Source organism: Podarcis erhardii, assembly GCF_964252035.2.
Source record: "Podarcis erhardii genome assembly, chromosome: 14".
Classification (NCBI taxonomy): Eukaryota; Metazoa; Chordata; class Lepidosauria; order Squamata; family Lacertidae; genus Podarcis; species Podarcis erhardii.
The window spans coordinates 23,743,831-23,771,809 of record NC_138503.1 but is presented as its reverse complement, the minus strand read 5'-3'; the positions used below and the strand labels follow the sequence as shown (position 1 = coordinate 23,771,809).

The window sequence follows — 27,979 nt, the reverse complement described above, 5'->3', positions numbered from 1 at the left end:
GCACTTGTGGGGTGTGTTTGTTTTGCAGGAGGACAGAAGATGCAAACAAAACTGAAGTTGCATTCTAGGAAGGAACTGTCAAATCTGTCAATTTCAGTTTCTCTCAGTTTCTCATTCTTTTCTGTCTCAATTTCACTTCTCCACATTTCTACATCAGTATGCAAAAAAGAATTTTAAGTCCCCATGAAAATTCATCCGCATTTTAGTGTGGATTTCCCCTAATACACACATTTTTGTATGCCATTTTCCCTAATATAATTTTTATAAGTTATTTTTAATAATATAAGCATTTTCATGCATACATTAACCAAGTGTGTGCATTTTTGTACATGTTGCCTTGCTGGAAAAGTCAATTGCAACAGCCATAGATTTGCGATTTCTGATGGCTAGCTCTGTTTCAGCTTGTGCTTAATGTTTTGGAAAGGAAAAATGAGATAAGTTTGCCTTTAAATGAGAACTAAATCCAACCTCTCCCCTATCCCTAAATGCAGGCAATGTGGGCCTTGCATCTGTGTGACAAACCAGTCGGCATACGTACAAGTCAGTTCAAGTCTCACACATGAAACTGTGCTTAGAGACACAAGCTCCAAACTGAGGTACAAACTGAATTAACCAACTATCCTGGCCCCATTTGCAGAAGGCATTTAGGGGCAACATAAAATGAGCTCAGGACCATTTGTAGCTCCTGTGCCACAGGTTCCCCCACCTGTGTTCTGTGTCGTGGTAGAAAGTCTGTAAGACAGTCCCCTGGTTGAACAATCTTAATCAATGGATCATGCAAAATTTAGTCAATGAATCAATGCATTGGTCAGCTAATTCAACTAATATGGGCCTGAGTCAAAAGGGCTGTTTGGATGCACAACGCTCACTTGGTTTGTTTTCATATGACCTCCGCCTTGTGTTTTTTAGCATCAGACATCATTTTAGAAGATGTATCTCCTTCCTGGGTATAAATGAAGGGTGTGCATACTTCTTAGCAGACCATGCTGGACATCTACACATTTTTGGAAATACCTGTATAAGAAATAATATTTTTTTCAAATTAAAAAAGAGGAAAAACGGCATCCTGGTTTTTGGGGAAGGGTCATAGCTTGGTGATAGATTCATGCAGAAGGTCCCTAGTTCAATCCCTAGCAACTCCAAGTAGGACTGGGAATGTCCCCTGTTTGAAATCCTGGACAACTGCTGCCCGTTAGTGCAGATGATACTGTGAAATGAATCAATGGTCTTGCTTGATGTCATGCAGCTTTCTCCCATCGTTCAGCCCAGACACTGAGGTCCGGCTCCAAGGGCCTTCTGGCGATTCCCTAACTGCAAGAAATGAGGTTACAGGGAACCAGGCAGAGGGCCTTCTCAGTAGTGGTGCCCACCCTGTGGAATGCCCTCCCATCAAATGTCAAGGAAATAAACAACTATCTGACTTTTAGAAGACATCTGAAGGCAGCCCTGTTTACGGAAGTTTTTAATATTTGATGTTTTATCGTATTTTTAATAATCTGTTGGAAGCCACCCAGAGTATCTGGGGAAACCCAGTCAGATAGGTGGGGTATAAATATTATTATTATTATTATTATTATTATTATTATTATTATTATTATCTGCACTGATTGCACATTTTTAGATGTTCAGTTTAAAAAATGATCAGTCAAGTGAATGTTGCTACTCTAGAGTTCTGAGTTTAAATACACAGGTCCTATCTACTTCGCCTTTCAATTGGAAGTCATCAAGTATACAGTGTTCAAGTATTTTAAAAATGAATAAAATATAGTCCTGTTCAGGTTCACTACTGGAGGAGAGGATGGCTGAGCTGAGCAGCCATGCCCTTGGCACCAAGTGCATTGAGTAGCCCTGCCCCCAGAAATCCATGTATAGCATAAAACCTGAAGTTGCATGTATTTGCTGAAAGCCTTTGTATGGACCAAGCATGGTTGGGGTTCTGGGGAGCACAGAAGCTTTCATATGCATTGAGCCCCTGCCTGTAGACATCCTGTGTCTGCAGATGACAACAGAGAGTGTGGCTGCTTCGTGCAGTTCCATTCCTGTGTTGCTCTACGTTGGATCTATAACACCTAAATGTGGTTTAAATGCATGTGTGAATCCGCACTACAACTTCTCTGCGTCTGCTGTGTGTGCATGTAAACAATGAATTGTTTTGCTAAAGCAGGGGTGAGGGGGCCTTTTCAACCTGAGTGCCACATTCCCTTCTGGGCCACCTGCTAGCATTGGTTGGGCCAGAGGCAAAAAGGAGGAGAGCAATGAATGTAGATATTACCTGTGTACTGTAAGTTCAGAGACCTACCTTCTCAGTAATCTCAGTTCAAGGTCGCCTTATCACATATATGCCCCCACATTTGCTACAACCGCGGCAAGGATGCTACAGGCACAAAGATGGGAAAACGATAAAATACCAGCCAAGGAAGAATGGCAAGAAAAACCTATGGAATATGCCGAAATGGCAAAACTAACTGAAATACTTCGAAATAAGGATTAAAAAAATCATTTAAGAAAGAATGGGAACCATTTTCGGCCTACATAAAGAATCAATGCAAAGAATTGGACTCATTAGCAAGTTTTGAATAATCATTTACAATTAGCAAAAATTATATAATCTACAAGTAAAAGTACCAAAAAAAAATGGGTGAAAAACTGAATATGCAGGAAATGATATGATTTTGAAATAAACCAAAGAGGGAGGTTGAGCGAAGTATGGGGGAAATGGGGGAATTTCGGAACTGTGAATTATGTTATTTGTTATGCTTTAATATTGGAAAAATGGAAAACTTAATAAAAATTAATTCAAAAAAACCCCACATATATGCCCCCACGATTGCTTTATTCTGTGACACTAGCACTGTTTATAAGTGCAACATAATACACATTCTGTACTTGTAAGAAACTGATATCTTAATGTAACATCACCCATACTTTGGACTCCCTGCCTATTCACATCAGGCAAGGCACCTTCTCTATTCAGACATGTAGAATGTTGACTTATCTTTTAAACCTGATTTTCAACTTACTGGTGATTTTAATCATTTTTGAATGTTTTAAATAGTTGTGCTTAACTGTTCTTTACTGATAATTTTATTGTTTTATTCTTTTTTAAAAAAACTGAGGCTTTGATACAATCAATCAGAATATATACATTTTGTGACATGAAAGAATAGGCTGGTTTCTACACACATTCTATTTTCCATTCAGACAAGTAAGAGGCATCATCAGAGTCTAAGAACACAGCCAAGCAAAAACACCCAAGGAGGATGCAAGGCAGAAGTGCGGTTGGCAATGGTGTGTGTGATTAGGGAGAGGATGTGGTCTATGAAAAGCCCTAAGGACCAGATGGAGAATTCTTGAGGACCAAATTTTGCCCCAGAGCCTGAGGTTCTCCACACCCAGGACTCAGCTACACAACTGCAAATAAAATGTTTTAAGGGTGTTGTAAAGTGCGGTACAAAAGGGATGCGGGTGGTGCTGTGGGTTAAACCACAGAGCCTAGGACTTGCCGATCAGAAGGTCAGCAGTTCGAATCCCTGTGATGGGATGAGCTCCAGTTGCTCGGTCCCTGCTCCTGCCAACCTAGCAGTTCGAAAGCACGTCAAACTGCAAGTAGATAAATAGGTACTGCTCCAGCAGGAAGGTAAACGGCGTTTCCGTGCGCTGCTCTGGTTCGCCAGAAGCAGCTTAGTCATGCTGGCCACATGACCCAGAAGCTGCACGCCGGCTCCCTCGGCCAATAAAGCGAGATGAGTGGTGCAACCCCAGAGTCGGTCACAACTGGACCTAATGATCAGGGGTCCCTTTACCTTTACCTTTACAAGTGTGATACACAAATGTGACACTAGATGGTGATGGTGAGCTATGGCAAATTCAATATATTTTTCAAAACGTTTTTTTAAAAAAGCATTTTCACAGCATTTTTATATGTGTGTAGATTCCACCCAGGTTCCCCGCCCCCCGCTAAACAGAGAAACTGATAGCAAGCAAACAACCTACTGCTGAGCAGAATTGCCCTAACGCTTTAAATGGGTGGCTCTGCCGGCCTGCCTTTGCATCCCTGTAGTCCTCATTAGAGGGAACCTGCTTCCCATTATGTCCTGTCTCCATGCTGAATCAATCTTCCAACCCTTTGATTGCTTCTGAAAATATGTTTATTTTTTAATAATGCTCATTTTTGCTCCCCTGTGATTAAACCCAGACAAGGCAATGCCCAGAAAGTAGGTGGAGGGATTCTTTAGGGCAGAAAGGGGAGATAAAGACCACATGTTTTTCTTATTGTGGGACCATTAGAGCATATAAATCTGGCCATTTGTGTTGTAGATGCATCAGAGGGTGGTTGTAATAAATACAGATTGGCACATCATGCTCGCCAAATGGACTTTATGGATCATGTCCCATGCTTTGTAATTCTCTGGTGCTGTCCCTGAACTAGCTTCTTGAAGGCTATTAAAATTCTGAATGGTGCATTATTCCACTTTTTGGGTACACTTCTCGGTCCCAACTGTCAAAGGCCTATTGAAAGAACCTGGCTTTTGAAATAAATCACTTTTCCCTTTTGAGGGAACATACTGTCCTTTCTAAGAATTGAATCCCTTACCAAAAAATAAAAAAATCAGCCATGATCTAGCTGTAGAACCTGGCAGATGTGCATCATAGTTTGGTTGGGCTATTCAGAAATTGAGAATAGCAGACAAGGGAACAGCTGAATACATTTAAGCCAGTAAAATCTAGGGTCAAATGTTAACCTGCTTGATGCACCTAACTAGGGGAGAGGAGAAATGTGGTTCAGTTTGCAAATAAAAGTAAATATACCTAAGCTGCATGTCCCAAAACAATATGCAAACCAAAACACAGCCCTCCTTTTAAATTCACACCTCTTCAAATGATGTGATGCAGTTCGCTATCCAAATAACAGGGGCAAATATGCATATACTATGGGAAAGAGTGCATTAAAATGTATATATTACTGGAAGTAGCACACACCATGCATTAAAACACAGAAAAGCACATTGAAAGATGTATATATTAGAGGGAATTGCATACAAGTCTCTAATAATAGGAAAAATTCGCACTAAAATGCTGGCTGATTTTCATTAGGACTTTTCCTAAAAGAATTGCAAATAGGGAAAAGGAGAAACTGAGATAAACAGAAATTGACAGGCTCACCCATCTCAACACCTAATGTCTAGGCCAGGAACAGCCAACTCAGAAAGGCACCGGTTGCTTCTCATCCTCCCCCCACCCCAAATCATTATTCATTTGTTTGCTTGTTTATTGAAAGCATTTGCATCCCATCTTTCTCAGTCAATATGAACCCATCCACTAGCTAGGATAGCTTTAAAAGAGGCTTAGATAAATCCAGTCCACAAATGTACGAAACTGACATACCAATTCAGACGACTGATCCATCTAGCTTGGCATTTTGTACACCATGAGTAGCCAGTGGGCTGCTGGTGCCCTTCAGATTTGACGGGTCTCCAGTTTTCATTATTCCTGACCACAAGCCACAGTGTCTGGGGCTGATGGGAGTTAGAGTCCAACAACCACATTGGCTGCCAGTGTTCTAAATTGACTGGCAGCAGTTTTCTAGACTTCGAGACAGAGGTCTTTCTGAGCTTGTGTTACCTTGCCCTCCCCTCCATTATTGTTAAGCCTTATAGATTGTAAGCTCCTCGAGACAAGGACCTGTCTAACTGGATGTGCAGTGCAATCTACCACATGTTTCATCACAAGTAAGTCCCACTTTGTTCAATGGGGCTTGCTCCCAGGCAACTGAGTACAGAATTGCAGCCTAAATTACTTAATAGGCTGGTATATGAGCACACCCTCTTCAATGCCTAGTTATGTCTGTAGCGTCTTTTCAGACTTGTTTACCTAGCCCAGCTGTGCTGCATTATCAGAAGGGAGGCCATGAAATCTTAGCCATCATGCTGTATTATACTGTCAGCAGTTTAAACCAACTGTGGATTTGTAGAGAGAGATTAATTCATTTGCCCTCTCTCATTACCCTAGAATTTGCGGTCATCTGACAAAATTAACTGGCAGTAGATTCAGGGCAGAGAAAAAGAAGGTACTTTTTCACACGACATGCAATTAGCTTGTGGGATTTGATCGTGGCTACTGGCTTAGGCAACTTTAAGAAGGAGCCGACATAAATTCATGACACTGGAGAGGTCTATCAATGCCTATTGGCCATTTATGCTTCCATGCTCAAGCTTGCGTACACACTATAACTTTAAGGCACTTTTGAAACACATTGTTTCCCTCAGAGAATTCTGAGCGCTGTATTTTGTTAAGGGTTGGTGGGCATTGTAACTCTGCAAGGGGTAAAGTGCAGGGCCCAGAATTCTTTGAGGGAAAGAATGTGCTTTGAATGTGTTTTCTGGATACAGTGTTCACAAAGCCTCAACAATATTGAACCAAATGGATCGCCCTTCTGATACAATAAGGCTCTCTTTAGTACATATTCTTCTCTGAAATGGGCAGAAATGGCATGTGGATGTTGATGGAGAATTTGCAAAGACAGTTACTTTTGGAATCAGGTGTCATGGCAGACGACCGCTTCAGACTGGAGTCTTTTTGCAGGTGTGTTCTGCAACGTGTTATTGATACAATAGTGAACGGTAGATAAATCCATGCATTCGTGGTGGATTTATACCAGACCGTACAGATATCATACCTTCCTTACTTGTTCTGCAGTGCTCCCAATGTTACCACATTATTGCCATCTTGAAGGTCCCTCTTGTGCTATGTAGCACCACAACAGCAGGACAACAACAATAACAGAGAAAGGATGTTTGCGGTAGGGAAAGTTGCAGGATTTCGGCAGGAAGCTATGGGACATGAACCAATTGGAAACAAAGCAGAATGTCCATCCCAAAAAAAATTCCAGGTACAAGCTACAGAAATGCTTGACTCAGGGAGAGCCTAACCACTGTAGTTCATATGCTGGTAACCTCAATGTTGGATTAGTGCAATGCCCTCTATGTGAGACTGCACTTGGGTCTGGTTTGGAAGCTCATGCTGGTGCAGAATGTGGCCGCGAAATTGCCGATGGGTACATTTAGTCAATGTAGGGACGCAGGTGGCGCTGTGGGTTAAACTACAGAGCCTAGGACTTGCTGATCAGAAGGTCGACGGTTCGAATCCCCGCGACGGGGTGAGCTCCCGTTGCTCGGTCCGTGCTGCTGCCAACCTAGCAATTCGAAAGCACGTCAGAGTACAAGTAGATAAATAGGTACCGCTCTGGCGGGAAGGTAAACAGCGTTTCCGTGCGCTGCTCTGGTTCGCCAGAAGCGGCTTAGTCATGCTGGCCACATGACCTGGAAGCTGTATGCCGGCTCCCTTGGCCAATAAAGCGAGATGAGCGCCGCAACCCCAGAGTCGGCCACGACTGGACCTAATGGTCAGGGGTCCCTTTACCTTTACTTACATTTAGTCAACAGCATGCCACACCATCGTTAAAGCATCTACACTGACTGCCTGTCTTCTACTGAGCCAGATTCCAGGTTCTTATATTGATTTATAAAGCCCTGAACAACTTAGGTCCAGGGTACCTCAAGGACCACCAGAGCCCTGTCACTAAGATTCTCTATAGGAGCATCATTGGTCATTCCCCAAGCTGGCAAGGCTCATCTTACAACAAGAAGAAACTAAGCTTTTAGTGTCATCAACTCAGTACTGCGGAATACTCTTCCAAAAGAGATTCAGCAGGAGCCTTCTGTTTCAGCTTTTAAATGCCTGCTGAAAAACTTTTGTATTCTGTCAGGGTTATGAGGGCTATTGAGAATACATCTTTCCATGATAATTAATTGATTTCTGGTTTTTAATTGTTTGTATAGTTTTTACTATATGTTTTTAAGTGTAATTTTTGTATACTTTTTATGAATAACAGCATATACATATTTTTATAAATAAAATAAAACTCAACATGAATTCACCATGAAAAGGACATCCAAGGAGGAACATATACAACAAATGCAGTTTCTGTGGTGGTTTCCGCTGTGGTTGTGCTATAGCACAATAGTGCCCCTCCAGATGGCAACTAACAACTAATAAAACAGAATGCTGTGTGCAGTATGAATTTGCTGCTACTGATCCATTGGTGTGCCAATGGTTACATATATCTGCAATATATATAGGTAAAGGTAAAGGGACCCCTGACCATTAGGTCCAGTTGTGACCGACTCTGGGGTTGCGGTGCTCATCTCGCTTTATTGGTCAAGGGAGCCGGCGTACAGCTTCTGGGTCATGTGGCCAGCATGACTAAGCTGCTTCTGGCAAACCAGAGCAGCACACGGACACGCTATTTACCTTCCCGCCGGAGCAGTACCTATTTATCTACTTGCACTTTGATGTGCTTTTGAACTGCTAGGTTGGCAGGAGCAGGGACCAAACAATGGGAGCTCACCCTGTCTTAGGGATTCGAACCGCCGACCTTCTGATAAGCAAGTCCTAGGCTTTGTGGTTTAACCCACAGCATGACCTGCGTCCCTGAAATATATATATATATTATAGATACACACACACTTTTCCCTCAAAGAAGTCTGGGAACTGTAGTTTGTTAAGAATGCTGGGTACTGTATCTCTGTGATGGGAATCCTGGGGATGGCAGTTGACCCCTCACAGAGATACAGTACCCAGCATTCTTAACAAACTACAGTTCCCAGGCTTCTTTGAGGGAAAGTTATGTGCTTTAAAGGTATGCTGCAGATGTGACCAGTTACAGAATGCAGAATGCATCTGCAAAACACACACACATACATTTCAGTAGAGAGTGGGGGCCTCTCTCTCTCTCTATCTATCTATCTATCTATCTATCTATCTATCTATCTATCTCTTCCCTTTCCTGGGGTATCCATCTCTGAAAGGACCCCTTCTGTATTTTAAAAAAGCTCCCCTTTACTTCACGCACAAGGCAGAGAAAGAATTGTTCTGCCCCATGTGTTTCTATATTTAAAGGGCTTAAGTCGAAAGGTGTGCATTGCCTGTGTGTGTGTAGAGGGGGGAATTCTGATTGCAGATAACCACTCAATTTGATTTAGTGTCGAATGATAGTGATGGGGTTGATAACTCGGCATTCATCGGTAATTCATCTTCTCCTGGTAGAAATTTACCGCAAAGCAGCGCTTTTCCCAACACTGACAAGTCCTATTAATCTTCTTCAGACACATTTCAATAGGTGTCTCCATCTAGACCCTCCATCTAAACACTCTTGGGCATCACCGGAGACTTGGAGACGCCTTCACTGAAGGTTCCACTAGAAGTGAAAATGGGAAACTAGATTGTACTCTTTTTTTAAAAAAAAAAAAAGAAATAATTAATTCTCTCTGTCCATTTAATTAGCAACTCCTGCCAGCCTTTTCCCCACTCAAGTGTGACGACGCTTTTCCCTAACTTGAACAAGACTTGGGAAACATTAAGTTTCTAAAACTGAAACAATGTGGCCTAATGGGCAGAGGGTTAGACATAGAGTGAAGTGCCCAGGGTTCAAATGAGAGCTGTAAGTCAAGAAGTCCTTATTATTGAGTGCCACACAGGCATTATCTAATTTGCGAGGCCTTAAGTAGCAAACCATTCTGTCTCATTCTCAACTTCTCCTCTGTAATATGGGGGTAGTAGTATGAAGCCATCAGATACTGGGTTGCTGCAAAAGGGTGAATTTACCGCTGAACGCATCACCTGCAGTTTTCAACTGCAGTTTTGAAACAGTTGCAGTGTTTTAAATTGCCATCACCCTACAATTTGCAACACTAGTCTATAGTGCAACTATACAACACTATCTGGGAGTAAGCCCAACTGGACACAATGAGACTTGCATGTAAGTAAAAAATGCACAAGATTCTGCTGTACATGATTATTCTTGTTTTTGTTATGAACAGCAACACTGTGAGGTAGGCCAGCACTTCAGGTGACGGACTGCAACCAAGAAGGAGTGAATGCCTATGATGAAATATGAAGCAGGGGAATTAAAATATACTGCTTTCAGGGCATTTAATTTTGACTACATCCAAAGCACCGTTTAAATTTGATAAGAACTCCTAAAATGTGAAATTGCACCCTTCATACACTGTGCTGGGAGAAAAATGCTGGTTTTGTGGGGGTGGCTTTTCTTTCTGGTTTCAAACAGGACTAAAATGAAAAGCTGGGAGAAATTAAATTGTGGAATTCAGCCACTAACCTGTACAGTTGCGATCACTGAGACAGCACACCAAACCCTGCTGTGTCCATTCATCATGACGCTCCATTTTAGTGGGTGGAGGGCGGGTGGAGAAAGATGCAAAATATATTGTAAGGCGATATCTGAAACGAGGCCTCTGGAACACTGTGATTTACTAGTAGCGTAAGGTTAAGATGAGTGTCGAGAATTCAAAACCTTCCCTTCCTAGTTTATCCATTTTTAACACACATCTGTCAAGCGCCACTTGAGTCCTAAGCTCCGACTCCACTACAGGAAGCGACTCGAGGTTAATGCGGCCACGCAGATCCCAACTATACAACTCCCGGGATTCCCCCTTTTTTGTTTTCCTTACATTAGCTGCCAACGCGCGAACAAATATTGCTCAGTCAAATTAGACCCATAATATTTAAAGATGGATTATGCTCTGGGATCCTCATGGTGGGCAAACAAGATGGGCGCAAAATGGCTGTGTGTGTTTTGCCAAAGACCCCTCAGAATTTAAATGGGGTCATTTGGAGTTTGTTAGTTTGTTAGCAGAGGAAACTAGACATGGAAAATTGTCTGGGTGGGTCAAGTACTTTGGAAGAAGACACCCCCCACATACACCATGACTTCCTTTTTCTTTTCTTCTCTCTTCTTTCCTTTTCTTCCTTCCCTTGATCTGTCTTTTGATATCCTCTCCCACTCAGGCTGTCAATGGTTACTAGCCTCCAGGCTATATTCTACCTACTGTGTTGGAGGCAGTATGCCTCTGAAAACCAGTTGTTGAGAACCATGGGAGGGCTGCCCTCAGTCCTGCTTGTGGACTTTCCCATTGTGGCTTCTGACTGGCCGCTTTGAGAACAGGGTGTTGGACTAAATGGGCTTTGGCCTGATCCAGCAGAACTCTTCTTCTGGTCTTAGGTAGCCTGATGCACTACATGTTTACACTGAAATAAATCCCTCCGTGCTCAATGGGGATTTTACTTAAGAAACTAGGGACACTCTTGTGTTAACACCCATCACACCAATGAGCAATGTGTGGGCTCATTGTTGAAGGCTCTTTTCCTTTTATTTGTGAATCACAGTTATATGCCACATTTCCTTTAATGAGCTCAAAGCGGTGTACATGGTTCTTCCCTCCCATTTATTTTTCATCTGTGCAACAACCCTATGAGGTAGGTTAAGCAGAGAGGTAGTGACCAACCCAACATCACCTAGTCAGATCCTGCTTGCTGATTTCCCACAGGCCACTGTGAGAACAGGATACTGGACTAGACTAGTCATTGGCTGGACTAGATTAGTCCAGCAGACTCTTCTTATGTTCTTATGCATGTGAGGTGGATGGGATCACACATCCTGCATCCACATAATGTCCTACTATATGTGCAACTGAGGGCACTGCCTTCTGCAAGGTTCTTGATTGCTCAGAGAGAGCTTGTGTGCATTTAGTGCAGCAGTCAGGCTTTCGGACAAATACGTGCTCACCAGGAACTTGCGCAAAAGGCACAATCCCTTCTCCCCATGCCTTCATTACCATGGATTCTGAACATCTGCATGGGCCTCGTGTGTTCTTTGCATATGCTATATGGTCCACAAATTTGATTCATGCAGTCTTTCTCCTCTACGTACACACATACACAAAGATGTGTAACCTATGCAAACGTTACCTTCTGCACATGAAGGTGGGGCAGATTTCTATACCATGTGGAGAAAATGCTCCCCTGGGCAAGTCTGTCAACAGTTCTTTGTGCTTGCTTTCTTCCTTTTTTCTAGAAAACATGTGGCACTGTCACGTGGCCTTTCCATTAGAACCATCCTCAGGAATTCCTAGGATAAATGGGAAAAATAACTTTAACTGGCATCCTTATTTGTTTTATATAAGTAGATTATCTTCATCAACAAGAAGACTTCACATCATGAAGTAGCCAAGAATACAATCCTGAACACACTTACTCAAAAGTAAACCCCCCAGGAAACTGTTAGATCTATTTCCGAAAGTAATTATGCATGAGATTGTACTGCATGGTGATGAGAGGTGAACCAGAAAGTTCCTCCTCCATTTGTTGTCTGTGACATCAACTTACTAGGATATGCTTCATATGCTTTGTTGTTAGCATACAATGGCCTCAACAACTTGGGACCAAGACTTCTTGCGTGAAACCAGCCTGCCCTCCAGTCATCTTCTCAATCTACAGAGAAGATAGTAGATGGCTCAGTGGTAGAGCATCTGCTTTGCAGGCAGAAGGTCGCAGGTTCAATTCCCTGCATCTCCAGATAGGTCTGGGAGAGAACCTTGCCTGAAACCCTGAAGACCCTTTGCCAGTCAATGTTGACAACACTGAGCTAGTTTGGCCAATTGTCTGATTTGGCATAAAGCCGTTTCCCGTGATCCTGTGTTCCTATCCCACTTTTCTTCAACAGAACCCAAGGTGCCACACAAGGGAGTCCCTAGGTAATCACTTATCTAAGTACTGATATGACCCAGGCAAACCTTAGCTTCAGCAAGGTAGAATGATCATAATACAAAGCTGACCATTTTACTTCTGTCAGGGCAAACAGTACTTTGATGCTTGTTTTAAATGTGTTTTAGTGTACTGTGTTTTAACTATTGCTTTTAACTAGTTTGTTTTTCTAACTTTGTATTTTATTATGATTTTCTTAAAAAAAAAATTGTAAGCTGCCTTGAAGACCAACTTGGGAGAAAGGGGGATATAAATACACTTAATTAAATAATTAATAAAGGTGGCTACATCATACGATGTGAGATGTTGTTAATTGATCAAATAAATAAGCAGAATGGGCTTTAGTTCAGCCACTCTTCCCCAACCTGGTGCCTTCCAGATGTTTTAGAATACCGCTTTCCTTTGCCCCAACAAACACAGCTCTGGGGCTGGTGGGAGTTGTAGTCCAAACATCTGGAGGCCACCAGGTTGGGGGAAGTTGACTGTCACCCTTCCAAATGATATGCTTCTCTCCTCCAATGCATAGCTTTCATACTTCTGATCTTTTAACCACCTCATCACGCCTGTGGAGGTGCCTGAAAATTTTTATACATAAATGCATTGTTACACAAAAGTGTAAAAGCCCACGTTGCACCTATTGGGTTGATTTTGAAGCAGCTTGTCTGGTTGCCATAAGAACCTTCTGGTACATACAATATATGTCTTGGCAGGCTGGAAGATTCGCCCACTATATTTTATACAGATCAGGCATTTATACAGAGTAGGGTGGAAGCAACATTCAGTGAATGCCTGTGGCTTGGTGACAGAACAGGAGCTTTGCACCCAAAAGGTCCCAGGTCTGATGTCCAAAATCTCCAGGTAGGAGACTGGAAAAGATTCGTTTGGGGATTCAAGGAGAGCTGATTCTGGTGTGTGGGGAGATTAGCCTGCCAAGATGTAGCTGAACTACAACTCTCATCAACCCTGGCCGTTCCCCATGTTGATGGGAATTGTAGTTCAGCGACATCTGGAAGATCAGAGGTTCCTCACACCTGGAGTATACAGTACCAAGCTAGATGGACAAACTGTTTGACCAGCAAATAATACAACCTCCTGACTTCTTGAGGAAGGGCTATAGCTCAGTGGTAAAGCATGTGCTTTACATGCATAAGGTCCCAGATAGAACCCCAAGGATCTTCAGGAAGACCAGGCAATGTCCCCTGCCTGAAACCCTGGAGAGATGCTGACAGTCAGTGTGGACAGTACTGAACTAGATGGGCCAATGATCTGACTGGGTGTAAGGCAGCCTCCTTATGTTCCTATCATTCCTGCTTTGCAGATGGAAAAGTCAGGTTCAAAAGCAATGAACTCTCCAACGAACTCAGGCTGAGCAGAAATGATGGTCAATGTTTCCACTATAGGACCTTATTTCCCTGGCACTAACTATTGTGTTTCCCTCCCACTGCTGACACATAGAATGCCATCTCAAACTTGGTCCCCTTCTTCCCCTCAAACCCATTTTTCTGAATCACATTAAAGATCTGAATGACCTTACTGTAGGTGGCAAGTTTAAATGTACCATATTAATAACTTCTTATCTGAGATAAATTAAGTCCTTGTGTGTCAAAAGCACTCTGCTCTGGATTACCTACAAGAGAAGTATTTATTGAATAAATGTTAGATCCAATTTCATTTTAATATGACTGACAGGAGGCTTCAGCCTTTGCAAATGAGATAAAAACACACACTCAAACCTGCGACTGTATTGCAACTTTACACCTAACTTGTCCATTTCTATTATTGTCCTTTTTTTAGAACGGGGGGGGGGGGGGCATTGAAAGGGATTTGGTGGTGGACAGCATTTTTTTTTCTTATTCTTATTCTGAAGAGCAAAGGGAGAGATAGAAAGCAACAACAAGAAGGGGGGAAAGGCTGGCATTCAGCCTAAAGAGAAATCATTGAAACAAATTAATCCTATGCTGTTTAAATTGACATGGTAATCCATCATCAGCAAAGCAAACTCTGAAAGCAATCTAGAATCGGCAGTCTTCTTTCACTGCCCCTGAAGGCACAAAGGCAGATAGTAGAAAGGAGAGAGAGAGAGAGAGAGGGTGCAGGGAGAAATATCATAAAAGTTAGCAACGCCTTGAGAAAGGGGGAGGACAGCCAGTGTTTCTCCTGCCCTCCAGTCACAGCTTTGCCTCCCACCCACCCCAAAAAATTAATCCCACAATAAATACGCCACTCAATAAATTCTCTATAATCGCCCATCCTTGCTTCTGAAATTTTTATTTTTCTCTGTTGAGTTGCCTTCAACTGCAGATCACAGAAATCTTTGTGCTTTTTCTAATTTGATGTGTAGGAGCATAACAAACAAACAAACACTACCTCTTCAACAAAATATGAGAAGGGGGGGGCAGAATGTGATCCTCTTTATGAAAATGGCTGGGAGAGACCTAGATGTTGTCAAAGTGGTCACCTGGCTTAGCCAGAAGTTTTCAGACAGCCGTTGGGGGAATCCAGAGGTTGCTCTGAATCTTATTAAGGGACCCTACAATAAGCAGCTCAGGGAGCAAAGATTAACAAAGACAAAGCTTATTTGCTCCTACTAAAGATGCAGGAGGAGACTTCTGTTTGCATCACCACTCTGGTCACTTGGGTCCCAAACTCCTGGGCTGCACCCTAGAACAGGAAGGGCCTCCTATATTCTCTGGAGACACTCCGTTCTAGTCTATAGGTTATTTTCTATATGCATGGACCACCACAGACTTTGGCAGCAAGAGACTTTCCCAGTGTATTTTTTAAAATGTATTTTTATTAAAGATTTCTTGGTTCACAAAAGTATGTGCAATGTCTCTTTTTGCAAGTTACATTTTCTACAGATCAGTTTCATTTGTTGAGACATCAGTGTTACATTAGGAAGAAAAGGGGGAAAGAGGTGGAGGGGGCCATGGTGAGTGGGGGTGGAGTCGGGTGGCAATGTTTCTATTTTACTTAATGTGTGGGATTTTGTGTCAGTGTCGCTTGTGCGGGTTCTTTTTACTATTTGCTTGTGTTCCTTTGGTGGTGAGAGAGGTTGGGGTTCGCCTAGGGTGTGGTTGTTTGTGATTGGCTGTGGTGAACTTTGTTTTCATGTGTGAGTGGGGTGGGTGTTTTTTTAATCAGGTTAGCCATATTGATCTGTATGCTTTTGGTGGATTCTTGTCGTTGTCTTGTTGAGCTGTGTATGTGATAAAGGGAGGGGGGGCCATACCAGGGTGAAGGCATCCTCTTCCATTTGAGGGACTCTTCCAGTTAAGAAGTCCATGAACTTGGGTGAAATATCAGGTACATAGAATCATAGACTTGCAGAGTTGTAAGATATCCCAAGGTTCATCTAGCTAGTACAACCCTCTGAAAAAACACTACAAACAGATACTAACATATCACCTGCATATGCACAAGCCCTAAAAGGCTTTGAATGAAGGTACCCAGAGAGTCATGTACACATGTGAGTTTTCCAGATCATTAAGAGGTTATTCAGAAAGATTGGAGTGAGATGGACATCAGTGAAGAGAATGGAGTTTTTGGTTGTGGTGCCTAAGCTCTGGAACACCCTTCCCTTGACTTGCCATCAGGGTAAGAGCCATAGTTCAGTGATAAAGCATTGTCCTTGTCCCCAGAATGTCCCAATTTCCAAGCCCAGCATCGTCAGGTAGGGCTGTGAATACTCTCTGTTTGAAACAGTGGAGAACCACTGCCAGTCAGTGTTGATACTAATAAGCTAGATGGACCAATAGGATGACTCCGAATAAAGCAGTTTCCTATGGCACCATCACTTTTACAAAGAATCTGAAAACAGCACTCCTTCTTCTCTGCTGCTTTTAGCAGGCTTTGATGCTTCTTTTAGTTTTGGGTGTGTTTAGGTTCCATTTTGATATATATGCTTGTTTGCTGGCTCATGAAGCCCTGTGGTTTACCAATGGGATGTTACTGGTTTAAAATAAATTAATAGGATCTGAAAACACAACGCAAGGACCATAGCATTAAAGTTGAAAGATCTCTCCTTTCTTGCAACTTACAAACCGTCATTGTTGGCATCATAGAATTTTCCTTATGAATGAAATTATAAGAAGACAAGTTTTGCTGATTCAAATTTGGTACACCCAGCAGAGAATGGATGAAGACTTACTAGACCAGGTAGCCATGAAATGTCATAGACATGAAATAGTGTTTCAGCTTATGAGGGAAAAGTTCTCTCCCATATGGCTTAGGAAACCTCAGTTAACCAGTCAGTAAAATGTATGTTGCTGAATACATCAAGTGATAGCCAATATATGTTCTGCTTAGAGTAGACCACTGAAATTGATGGACAAATCTAACTTAGGTTCATTAACTTCAATGGATCTACTCTGATTAGAACTTAAATGGTCTCCATTTTAAGTATGCCAAAGGGTGCTTGTCAACAACTTTGAAAACAAAACCCTCTATTTTGAGGCTGTATACAGAGTTCAGGAAATGTTTGAGACTTTCCCTGCAATGGCAAAGAATTTTGAAGTCCATAATATGATCCATACTTAACATATGCCCTGTTTTTTAATTTAGCAGGGGTATAGTTTCTTCTTTTTGTTATTTAGAGGGGGGGGTTTATGTGTCACAGAAACACATGAGATCCCTTATCAAAATGACTGCATTGTTGCCCTGAAACTTAAAACTATTAAAAGTATTATAATAATAAAAGTAAAACTCCCTGCCTTTTGACCCCTAGCCTCTATTTCAAAAACAGACGTGCTCTAAGATTATGTGGCTGTGAGCTTGTCAATTTCCTCTTCTATATGAAAACCCCAAAAGATGAAAATACAGATGCTTGAAGTGGGCCAAAATTAGGATGATTTTTTTAAAGTGATAAATTACAGGAGCTTTTGGGGGGGGTGTAAACACTACATTATGGCAAAACCATACCCTGATCATCTACAATGTACACCATGACAGAAGCATGTGGCTTTCAAGTAATGTAAAAAAAAATCCCTCCCCCGGCCCCAAAAATTATGATGTCCTTTAAAATTGGACAAGCTTCATAAGAGAGAGAGGGAGACTTTAAAATCACAGAACTGTACTAAACACAAACATGGTTGTAAAATAGCTTGAAATGTGGTTGCCAGAACAAGGTGGATATATTTAAATGTAACCTTTAAACAAAAATAGTTGCAGTGGATGAAAAATGGCAAACTTTGCAAGATCAACTTTCAGAATGCAAGATGCAGGTGTTTAATTACCAAATGTACAAATGTTATTGTGAGTTCTCCTTCTTAAGTCTCAGGGAGACTCAGTGCTGGGCATCATGCACCCATACAAGTGCAGTAGAGGCACAAAAGAATGTTGTGTTCCTCTAAATAAATAGATCTCTGGAAATACACCTTAGAATACAGAATCTAAAGCAATGAATGAAACGGTGAAAGAGTGGGATAGTGAGATGTTATCGATGAGATTATTTTAACCAAGTGTGTATGTGCTTTAACTGGAATATTGGTTTAATTGGTAGATTAATTAACTAAAGTAGAGGCCAGTTTTGATCATTAAGGACACAGGTTAAAGTTAAGTATTTATTTTAGCCTATTTTGATTCTATTCTGTCCCCATAACAGGGAAGGGGGGGTGGAAGGAAATGATTATAACACTGAAAATTTCTTCACACTTCTTTCAGTAAGTCAAAATGGGACCCCTTGACTTTTTTGGGTAACATGCCAATGTACTTCATTGATCAATCAATTAGCTGGTGAAAAGGCAACTTATTAATTGACTCGATTTTTTAATTGGTTGACAGCCTGTATATAACACAGTACATACATACAGCTACATTGATCCTATGGCATAGAGGAAGTTGATTGTGGTAGTATTATTAGGTGGGGGGGGTGATCATAAGGAAAGATGCCTATGAGAGGTGTTTAAAACTTCATTTTTCACAAAAATGTATTTTGCAACTTTCACAACAAGCTTATCCGGCAACCACAGATACCATTTTCATGGTTTCTGGTACTTCACAACTGCTTTTTTCAGTTGCGATTTAACTCTTAAATGTGATGTGATCTTCATTCCATCTACCCCACTTAAACAGGCAAGATTATGAAAATAAATGTTTGCTTATTTTATTTTTAGAACAGCAACACAGAAAATAATATTTGATACCAAACTTAGTGTCATCATTGGAAAGAGGAATGAGACAAGTAAAAGTCAATTTGAGAGCAGGGGGCAGATGGGCAAACAAGTAGAGTTTAAACATCCCCTTTTAGACAAGTATTCAACTGTTGTTTGAGAGCAGTTCATCTTAACTCATTTTAGGAGACACCATCTTAAAGAGGCACTTAAAATCTTTGCAAGGAAATCCTAGGCTCTTGCAGGCAAGAGGATCAAGGGTGTGCTAATAATTACAAGGCTCGTTAATATGTGGTGGGTTTTGTGGGTTGCTGTTTTTTCTATCTGTTAAAGTCATATGGGTTCTCGACTGAGAGCTTCTCCTTTATGCTTCAGCCCATAGATCAGTTCAGGTTTATAGTGTGATCCAAATGCCAGTTCTTTGTTTAGATAAACCTTAACATAGGGCTGGAAACTAATAAAATGTCACATTGAATTAATTTGAGCTCCCATTTGTTTAACATTGGCTTGCAATATAGATACATGCAGAGAAGTCTAAAGTGATTCTGTTTTGTTGTTTTTTAAGGGATGTGATTTTTTTAAAGCCCTTGTTTTGTATGTTTGGGGGCAATTTTGTTCCTTAGTTTGGGAATATGCTTCAAAAAAAAAAAACCCACCAGAAATGGCTCCACAAAATTTCCTTGTTGTCAGGTTATTGAAAATATTTGTTATGGAAAAGGAAAGGAAAGGAAAGGAAAGGAAAGGAAAGGAAAGGAAAGGAAAGGAAAGGAAAGGAAAGGTTTCTGTAATCTGGGTTATTTTAATTTTTTCCCCAAAAACTGCCATTTTCAGTTGAATGAAAACATTTGGAAACTGTTTCATTGTTACTAGTCCTTGGAATGTCTGTGTCAAAAATAACAGGAAGCTATCAAAATAATTTAACTATGCCTTTAGTATATATGGATCTCACTTTTCAACATATTTATTTATTTGAACATGCATTCATTTCTTTATAGTTGGTCTCTTTTTCAGATGGGAGAGAAAACCATTAAAATAGGAATATGATGGCTCCTGTACAATGATTTTTGTGTGTGTGCATTATAGAACCTGCTGGCTTGAAACATGCAACTTGTTTTTTTAATGAAATGGCAATCAAGGAATCAATTCAGAATATAAGAACAGTTAAAATATTCTAAAATTATGGCTCAGAACAGATAGATGTTTACAGTTTCTCTCTCTCTCTCTCTCTCTCTCTCTCTCGCACACACACACACACACACACACACACACACCTTCAATGTAGAGGAGGCAGTGATGCTTAAAAGGTTCAAACAAAAAAAAAAATATTCCAGCAGTTGATTTGTCCCTTTTACATAAAGATACATTTTCCCTTCCTCCTAAGGCTAAATCATTTTTTGGACCAGGGCTTCCTGGGGGGGGGCATCCATTGCTGCAGCTATGTTAACTGTAGAGGTCAACTTTCCTGCTTCCTTTAAAATTCACATTTTTGTCTGCTTATTTTGCACGATGAACCTCTTTATCAATCTTACGAACAGGATTGTGAGGTGTGTATTTTGTAGTGTGTTCTTAAGTACATCTTGTACTGGAAGTGTCTATCTGCACATTTAGATATTATATGAGTGCACAGTTCACCTGCAAACACATACATGTATATTTGTACGTATTTCATACATATGCATGTTTACCATGCATGCACACATACATTTCTACTGCATGCTAGTTATATCTGTGCAGACTTCCTGTGTGTGAAAGGCTGCTTGTGACTGTCCTCTTGTAAAAGTACTTGCCATCTTTGGCTACCAACTCATTAAAGGGTTGCTTCTGATTTTACATGATTCATCAACAAATTAACTGATTGCAATACATACCAATGTGCAGCAATAAATGTGAATCACTCCAGATGGGTAACATGAAGGTGGCCTGTGAATTAAGATGTATTTTCTCCTTTCTTTCTCAGCTATAGGATGCAGAGAGTTCATATTGTGGGGCCCAATTCCACCATCATCACCCCTAACCTCTTAGAAGGAATTTCAGGAAACAAGAGATGTGCTTAGATCGCTTCACAGAACATCTCTCTCTCTCTCTTCTTTTTACAGCTCCAATTAAAATCCACATTTTGAAATTTGTGATTAGGGAATGCATCTATAACTGGCAGCAGTTAATTGATGGGGAAGCTACGACCCTGTGCACATTCTGGGGGTGAGGGGAGTCCTTTGCAGCCTAGTGGGATTTACTTTCGAGGAAACGTGCATAGGATTGGGCTGCCCTGTTTTAAATTCTACTTTAACTTAATAATAAATGTTGTTGTTTTCTCTTTCCAGACATTTAAACTAGACTCCAAGAATCAAGTGGGGAACACACACACACACCCCAAATAAAACCCTGCAGATATTAGACCCACTGTCTACCATAGCTTTCCCCCTTTCTATTTTATTATTTTATTTCAAACATTACGCCTACCTTGTAGTCACACCTCCGTCCTCCACCCCGCTTTAAATTTGGGTCTTCAACCTCGGTTCTGTGCTGGGGCAGCAAGAGTTAATGAAACCCAGCTGCTCCCGACCTTTGAGGTCAAACTTTTCCTATCTCTAATCTAACGAATTAGTCAAAGAGGGGAATGGACGGTGCGCACCCCCTTTTTTCTTTTTTTCGTGTGGGTTTTTTAACACACACAAAAATTAATGTTGGACTGTTAAGAACTGTAACTTTAATCCGGGGTTTGGTAGAATTTAAACCAACCAGCATTGTAGACTCTGAAAAAGTAGCCATTAAAAAATATCGAGGTAAATTTGACTCCCCACCCCACCCCCTGATGTGGTGATGGAGATCATTTGTATGGGGGGGGGAGTTTAGCTCAAGGTCGTGCAGTTCTACGGAAAGGCTTCTCCCCCCCCCCCTTTCGATTCATGTAACCAGTTAGTTGACCCGCCCCCCTCCAGCTTCTTAACTCTAATATCTACCCGAAGGGAAGTGCGGCGGGGGGGGGGTTCTCTCTCTTACAAACGCCTCCTCAGCCAAACTGCCCCACTTTGAGAGAACTTTCCTTGGAAATAAGTTGACTTTCTGAAAGAACTGCCGTGTGAAGACTCGGTTCAACCTTTCTATCCCTTCGGAAAACGTGTGTTTGTGCTTGAGGGTTGAGGTTTGGGTTTTTTACAAGATCTCCGCCTGTTCTCCCGCTGTACATTGCAGCTCCTGCTACCTTTCCGTGAGCTGAAATGACGACACCCCAGGAGAGGAAAGAGAAGCAAACATCTCTCTCTTCAAGTTGTCGAGGTGTGCGTTTATTAAGATGCTTCTTTTGAAAGGAGCACACACGCACCAACTCCCATCCCACATCCCAGCCATCTTATCAGTTCCACAACCTTCTGTCTCCCGGACACAGCCATTCTCGTGGAAAGGGGAGTGCAAATGTGCTGGGGCAAAATGAGAAAAGTTCAACCAAGGCACAAGCTTTAAACGCCCCTCTTCTCCAAATCGATCTGAATCGCTCCATTTACTGCGCCCGCGCCTCCCCAGCCTAACCAGCGGAATAGTCGGACATCAAATGGACCCCCAGGAGTTGACAATCCCAGCCCCTGGGCTTCTCTGACATGTTTAGGTGACCGTCTCTCTCACAAACACAAACCCCTTATATTTTATCCATACGTAGATACCCTCCAAGTACCATCGTAACGTGCCATAAACACGGTTAATAACTGGGGAGAGGGGGGAATTAAACACATGCAATTGCTTGCTTCGTAGAGGGTTAATTGAGAAATCCTCCAGTTTTCTTTCACCTTCCTCGAGCTAAGAGGGACTCTTTCGCGGGTGGAGATGGGGGAGGCGTTGGGGGAATCCGGGTAAGGAAATGTGTGCCAGCATTTTACAGTCCTGGTTCGATTTCATTCTTCTATCCATCCCATCCCGCCCCACCGTGCCTGAAAATCTCCGGCCGCCGCGTCCAGACTCCTCTTTCTTTGAGTTGCGCTCTCCTTCTTTCCCCTTAACCTGGGATTAGCAAATATAAGAAATTCACAGCTCGCTTGCGCTCTCTCGCTCCCCCCACACCCGCGACACTCCGGGAGCTCCTAATCACTCCGTATCGATTTCGCTAACTCTTTTCATCCCGCTGAAGACACATCTTAAAACACTCCTGCTTAGAATGTGTTCTTTGCTTTATACACACTAATAAAATGATTTGCCCCCCTCTCTCCCTTTCCACTCCGCTCTCCGCGCAGTAAAAAAAGGGGGGGAAGGAAGAAAGAGAAGGAGGGGAGGGAGGAAAAAATCGTTCGGGTAACCTGACTGTTTGTGTGTGATCGGTAAATATTTAGCCTGGTGATACCTCTAGCGTCTCCTCTGGATCAATAGAGCTAGCCCAGTCTCAAAGGGAGGGGGGCTGTCCAAGAGGTGAGGTCTGCCTCAGACAGACGTCTCCTTCTCTTATAGCCCAGGGACGGGAGGGAGGGAGGGAGAGGGAGAGATTGCCCCCCACCGATCCTACGTGCGGCTCCTTGGAAATAAGTCTGCTGGCTTTATTGCGCCTGAAATGCGCGCGGCGCAGAAGCGCAATCGGGAAAAGAGCGCGGCGAGGGGCTCAGACCCTGATACTTTCCGCCTCTCTCTTTCTTCCACTCCATTTCCTGCTCTCGACACGAAAATTGTTCTCCTCTCTCTCCGTCGATTCTCCCCCTCCGGCCTCCTTTTTAAAAAAACAAACAAAACAAACCTAAACTTTCGACAAAAGAGCGCGCAAGTTACGCTCCCGCAGTGGGAACAAAACTCTCTGAAATCGCTGCGCTTGCCAAATTGAAGGCGCAGCGGCCGAGAGGGGGGGGGGGATTCTATCTGAACAATTTCTCTCTCACACAGAGAGAGGGATATTTTATATATAATTCTGAGCACACCAAGTTAAATTTATAGGAGGCGTTTTCGAAACTTCCACTTAAGTTCACTGGTAGGAGTCCACCTACAATGGGCAAGGAATCGCGGGTATCAAAAATACCATTCATGCTGGGATGGACAGATAGGCAGACCCTATCTATCTATCTATCTATCTATCTATCTATCTATCTATCTATTCCCCTTATAGGAGTCAGGAACCTGGGCGTGTTTCAGTCGAAGTCACCCCCTCATTCCCGCTGGATTCCTTGGGAATAATCCCCCCAGATCACCTTCCCGGATCTGCAGCCTCACAGTGACTTTCATGCCCAGTGAAGTAAATAATGGACGGGATGGGGGGTGACTCAGCACTGGAGTGCGAGTGGGGTCGCATCGCGGTTTTTCCGCATAAATGGTTTCCCGTTGTGATCCAGGTGCGGGCCGAGGAAGCACTTCCTCGAGGTAAAATACGACCCCTGGCTCCACAGAGCTCTAAAGCGTTTACCCCTGAAATGCAGACGTGCAATAAATGTACACGTGTCCTTCAGATGCGTGCAGTATGGATCCGTGTCCATGCAGTATGTACACGTGTCCTTCAGATGCGTGCAATATGGATCCATCTCTTTAGTCGCATCTGTCGCTCGTTCCCCACATCCGTCCATCAGTCATGCTCCCTCTCTCTTTCACGCACCGATAAATGTGCCCACCTTTTCTTTGACCTCATCTAGGGAGAACGATTCAAGTATTGCCTTCCCAAGAAGGAAGAAGAAATCGCCTTAAAACGGTTGCCCCGCCGCCGCCTGTTTAGGATAAGAATGAATAAGACGCTCCAGTAAAACAGGAAAATTGTTAGGCCAGTTTGTTCACACGACAGGACAGGCACATGTTGTGGCCAGGGAGGATCTTAGGGTAAAAGGCTCGTTCTATGTCTGAACAGGCCTTTCCCTGCCCTTCCAAGCATAGGGAAACACCTGGGAGACCCATAGCTTTGGTGTTGCTGGGAATGGGACCCAAAGGGTTCGTGTGAACGCGGCGAAATTAATCTAGAGTGTATCTCTAAAAACAGACAGGCGATCTAGTCAACGCTAAGACACTTTCGCGTCCTGTTAGAGAAAAGCACAATGAAAGAAAGGCATCTTGAAGCTGCAGTCCTTTACCCGCTTACCTGGGAGTAAATCCCATTTAATTCAGCGAGCTTGACTAGGCAAGTATAAGATTGCTCTCACGATTTCTATTAAGGCGCCTGCAGCGCATTCCCTTGAATGGGGTTCATTCCCACATAAGAAGTGTGCATGGGACTGCAACATGAACATGCTGTTAAATTTGTTTGGATCATGCCCACTCGGTGTATCTTTCACTACGGGGGAGGGGGAGCGTAGTATTTCTGTGTTGTTGGGTTGATAATATATATCATAGTCATCTGTGTCTCTCTCCGGTAAGGATAGGCACGGAGTCTCCCAGCTGACAGATGTTTGTCTGGAATAACATAAGGACGTGAGCGTCTAAAACAAACATAAATAAACGTATAGGTGCCTGCAGTTCTTAGAGCCATCGTATAATTATAGAGACGATGCTTTCCACGCAGTTAGGTTTTCTTCCACCGCCACCCCAGAACATGGTCGTGAGAATGCGTAACTTCCAGTGTCTTTAGGGGTAGGAGGGGGTAGGGAACCCAATTATTCCCCAAGAAAAAAAAATGAACAAGCAAACACTCATCCTCAAATTTCTCCTTCGGAAGGAAGACCTTTTGGGGCTGCAAAACCGACACCTTCCTTTCTCACCGAGAGACCTGCAGCCCGATCCTATGCGCGGTAACTGTGAAGTAAGCCCCCAGGGTGTTCAAATAGGCTAGAAATACAAAGGGCAGGTTTCTTAAGAACTTGAGTACGTGCCGAGATTCTGCGGGTTCCCTCTTTAAAAATAAATAAATAAATATCCTGCTCCATCCAGGTAAAATAGGAATTGGGGGGGGGGAGTGAAGAGAACTAAAGCACCCTCTTCTGTCAATGTCTGGATGTTTAAAAGGAGCCCTTTTCTCCCTCCCTCCCCCCCCCAAAAAAAACCCATTTTGCTAATAAGGAAAAGTAGAAAAACGCTTCCTCGCAGAATATATCTTTATACTAATGCATATTAAATTGCCCTGTCTTGACTGGGCATATCAAACAATTTAATTAGAGGGCTTTCTACCCAAAGGAAGAAGAAAAGAGGGTGTGGAAGAGGTGTATGTGCGTGTGTTTGTGCATTTGTGTGAGTGCGAGTGTAGAATCTGCCCAGCATTTTATTGTATTTAGCAGGAATACAGGCAGAAAATGTAGCACAAGTTTGTGTCTGAAAGAGCACCTCCATGCCCATTGAAAGGCACTGATCCGAAAAGACAGAGAGGACAAGAAAAATCGATTGCCCGGGACCTTCTTCGTCCCTTTCATACCATTCAAACACCCCCTCCCACTATTCCCCCTAAGACAAAAAAAAAAAAACCCTCAGCCAGTTCCTTGGAAAAACTGGAGTGTGGGGTGAGAGAGAGAGAGAGAGAGAGAAGGACAGAGAGGAAGGAAGGATCTTAAACGCAATACTTTGGTGCTTCCATCGTATTACTGTACTCTTATGTGACTGGGATTTTAAAGTGTGTGTGTGTGTGTGTGTGTGTGTGTGTGTGTGAAATCCGATTCATGCTTTGTTCTGCTTTTGGGGTAAGGGGGGGGCAGGAGCATTCACTCTGGGTGTAGGGAGACCGGCATGCTTTTTTAGGGTTAAAATAGTCTTCACCTCTGACCTCTCCATAGCAAAGCCTCAGATATCCTCATAACTTCAGTCAAACTTTGGAAAGGCTGATCTGCAAGGAGGCAGGAGGGGGGTGGATAATGCTGAGGCTGGAGACTGAATCCATTTGTAGCTGGTGGAATTCTCTTCTTTAAACGACCCCCCACCCGCCCCAAATCTTTCCTCTCCGCTTTCCCTTCTTCTCACAACACAGAAGGGGAGACGTGTGTCTGAAGGATTTCTGAAAGGGACATCCTTTGAAAGGTATTGATAATTATATCAGCAGCGAAAACAAGAGGAACTGTAATTCTATTACATACAAGCAGAAAGAGAGAGAGAGAGAGAGAGAGAGAGAGAGAGAGAGAGAGACTAAGAAGAATTAAATATAGTTTTGGGGGGGGGTTCCTCTTTTGGGAAGATTGGCCTGGGTCGAAGGATTTAGGGGTGCGTTTTGATAGAAGGTGCCCCCACCAGAACCATCATCAAAATCCATCCGACTGAGATGACTCTCAATCATTCGAAGGCATTCCCAAGAAAGGTGTTTTTTTTGTGTGTGTGTTTTTTACAGGCCTATAATCTAAGGTCATTAATGACCTGTAGAAAATGAGTCACCTTCCCCCCCGTCCCCGTCCCCTCTGATCAATACCCTGTCTTTCCTCTCCCCCCACCCTCGCCAAGCAAACCTCCTCGGTGGACGTAATTAAACTTGCTTCTCTAGTTTTTCATCATTGTTTGAGGTGGGCCAAACCCATTTGTAAATTTCATTAGCCCTGTAAACATGCAATTAACGCTGGAGGAGGTGGTGGAGTTAATTGCAGAAGCATCTTTTAAAGGCCGGGAGTGGGGAATCTAAGAAATTAGCAGAAGGAAAGGAAAGGTATGATCCTTTCGTCACCTGTGACATTTATTCACAGTACGGTTTTTTCCCAGGTACCTTCGGTGATATTCCACGCACACACGCACATTCCCCTCTCTTTATTAAATTAAGTGCATCCCCCATATATTTTTCTTCTTCTTCTTTTTGTAAAAGCTCAGATAAGTAAACGTAATTTGTGGCCGCTTGTAATTTTTAAACAACAACAACAATCTGTACAGACTGAATCCCTCCCACCCACACTTTGTGCAAAATTAAGAACAATTCTATGGGCAACCCCAGAAGCAGTTTTCGGGGGAGACTTCAAAAGGTGCTTTTCCTCCTCATTGAGGTGGTGGGGGTGTCTGTATTAACACAAGGGGAGGTTATCTTTGTTGGTATTTTTGTTTTATTTAAATTAGCACCAAGTCTGACAAGCACATAAAGGACCTCAGATATCTGTGGGTCGCTTTAAACGCTCCAAATCGAGGGGATCCCATGATAGAGAGTGAAGGAGAAAAGTGGCGAGGGAGGGGGGAGGAAGTTCCGGATTTATAACTCTTCGAACTTTTTGCCCCAGCTCATTCTGTTTCGCCCAAGACCCCACCCCCAATCCACTTGGTGTGGGTTTTTTTAATATACCTCTCTTTTCCTTCATTGCCTGAAAAGCTAATACTCTCTGAAGTCCTACTAACCCCGATTTCTGATGACTTTCCGCTTTGGAAGTCCATCTCTACCAATACGTGCATTAATTTGGAAAGCGCATTCCTCT

The 27,979-nt window shown here is 42.6% G+C and overlaps 1 long non-coding RNA gene across 9 annotated transcripts in view; it reads right to left on the bottom strand.

Moving 5' to 3' along the window:
• The window catches only part of LOC309328930, a 67,890-nt gene that overhangs the window by 34,850 nt on the left and 5,061 nt on the right, over positions 1-27,979 (bottom strand). For 8 of the 9 annotated variants that reach the window (XR_014150899.1, XR_014150900.1, XR_014150901.1 and 5 more), the window contains one exon: positions 10,178-11,986. This is a non-coding gene — a long non-coding RNA (uncharacterized lncRNA). The remainder of the gene's footprint in view (positions 1-10,177; positions 11,987-27,979) is intronic. The other variant, XR_014150907.1, reaches the window with a different exon arrangement.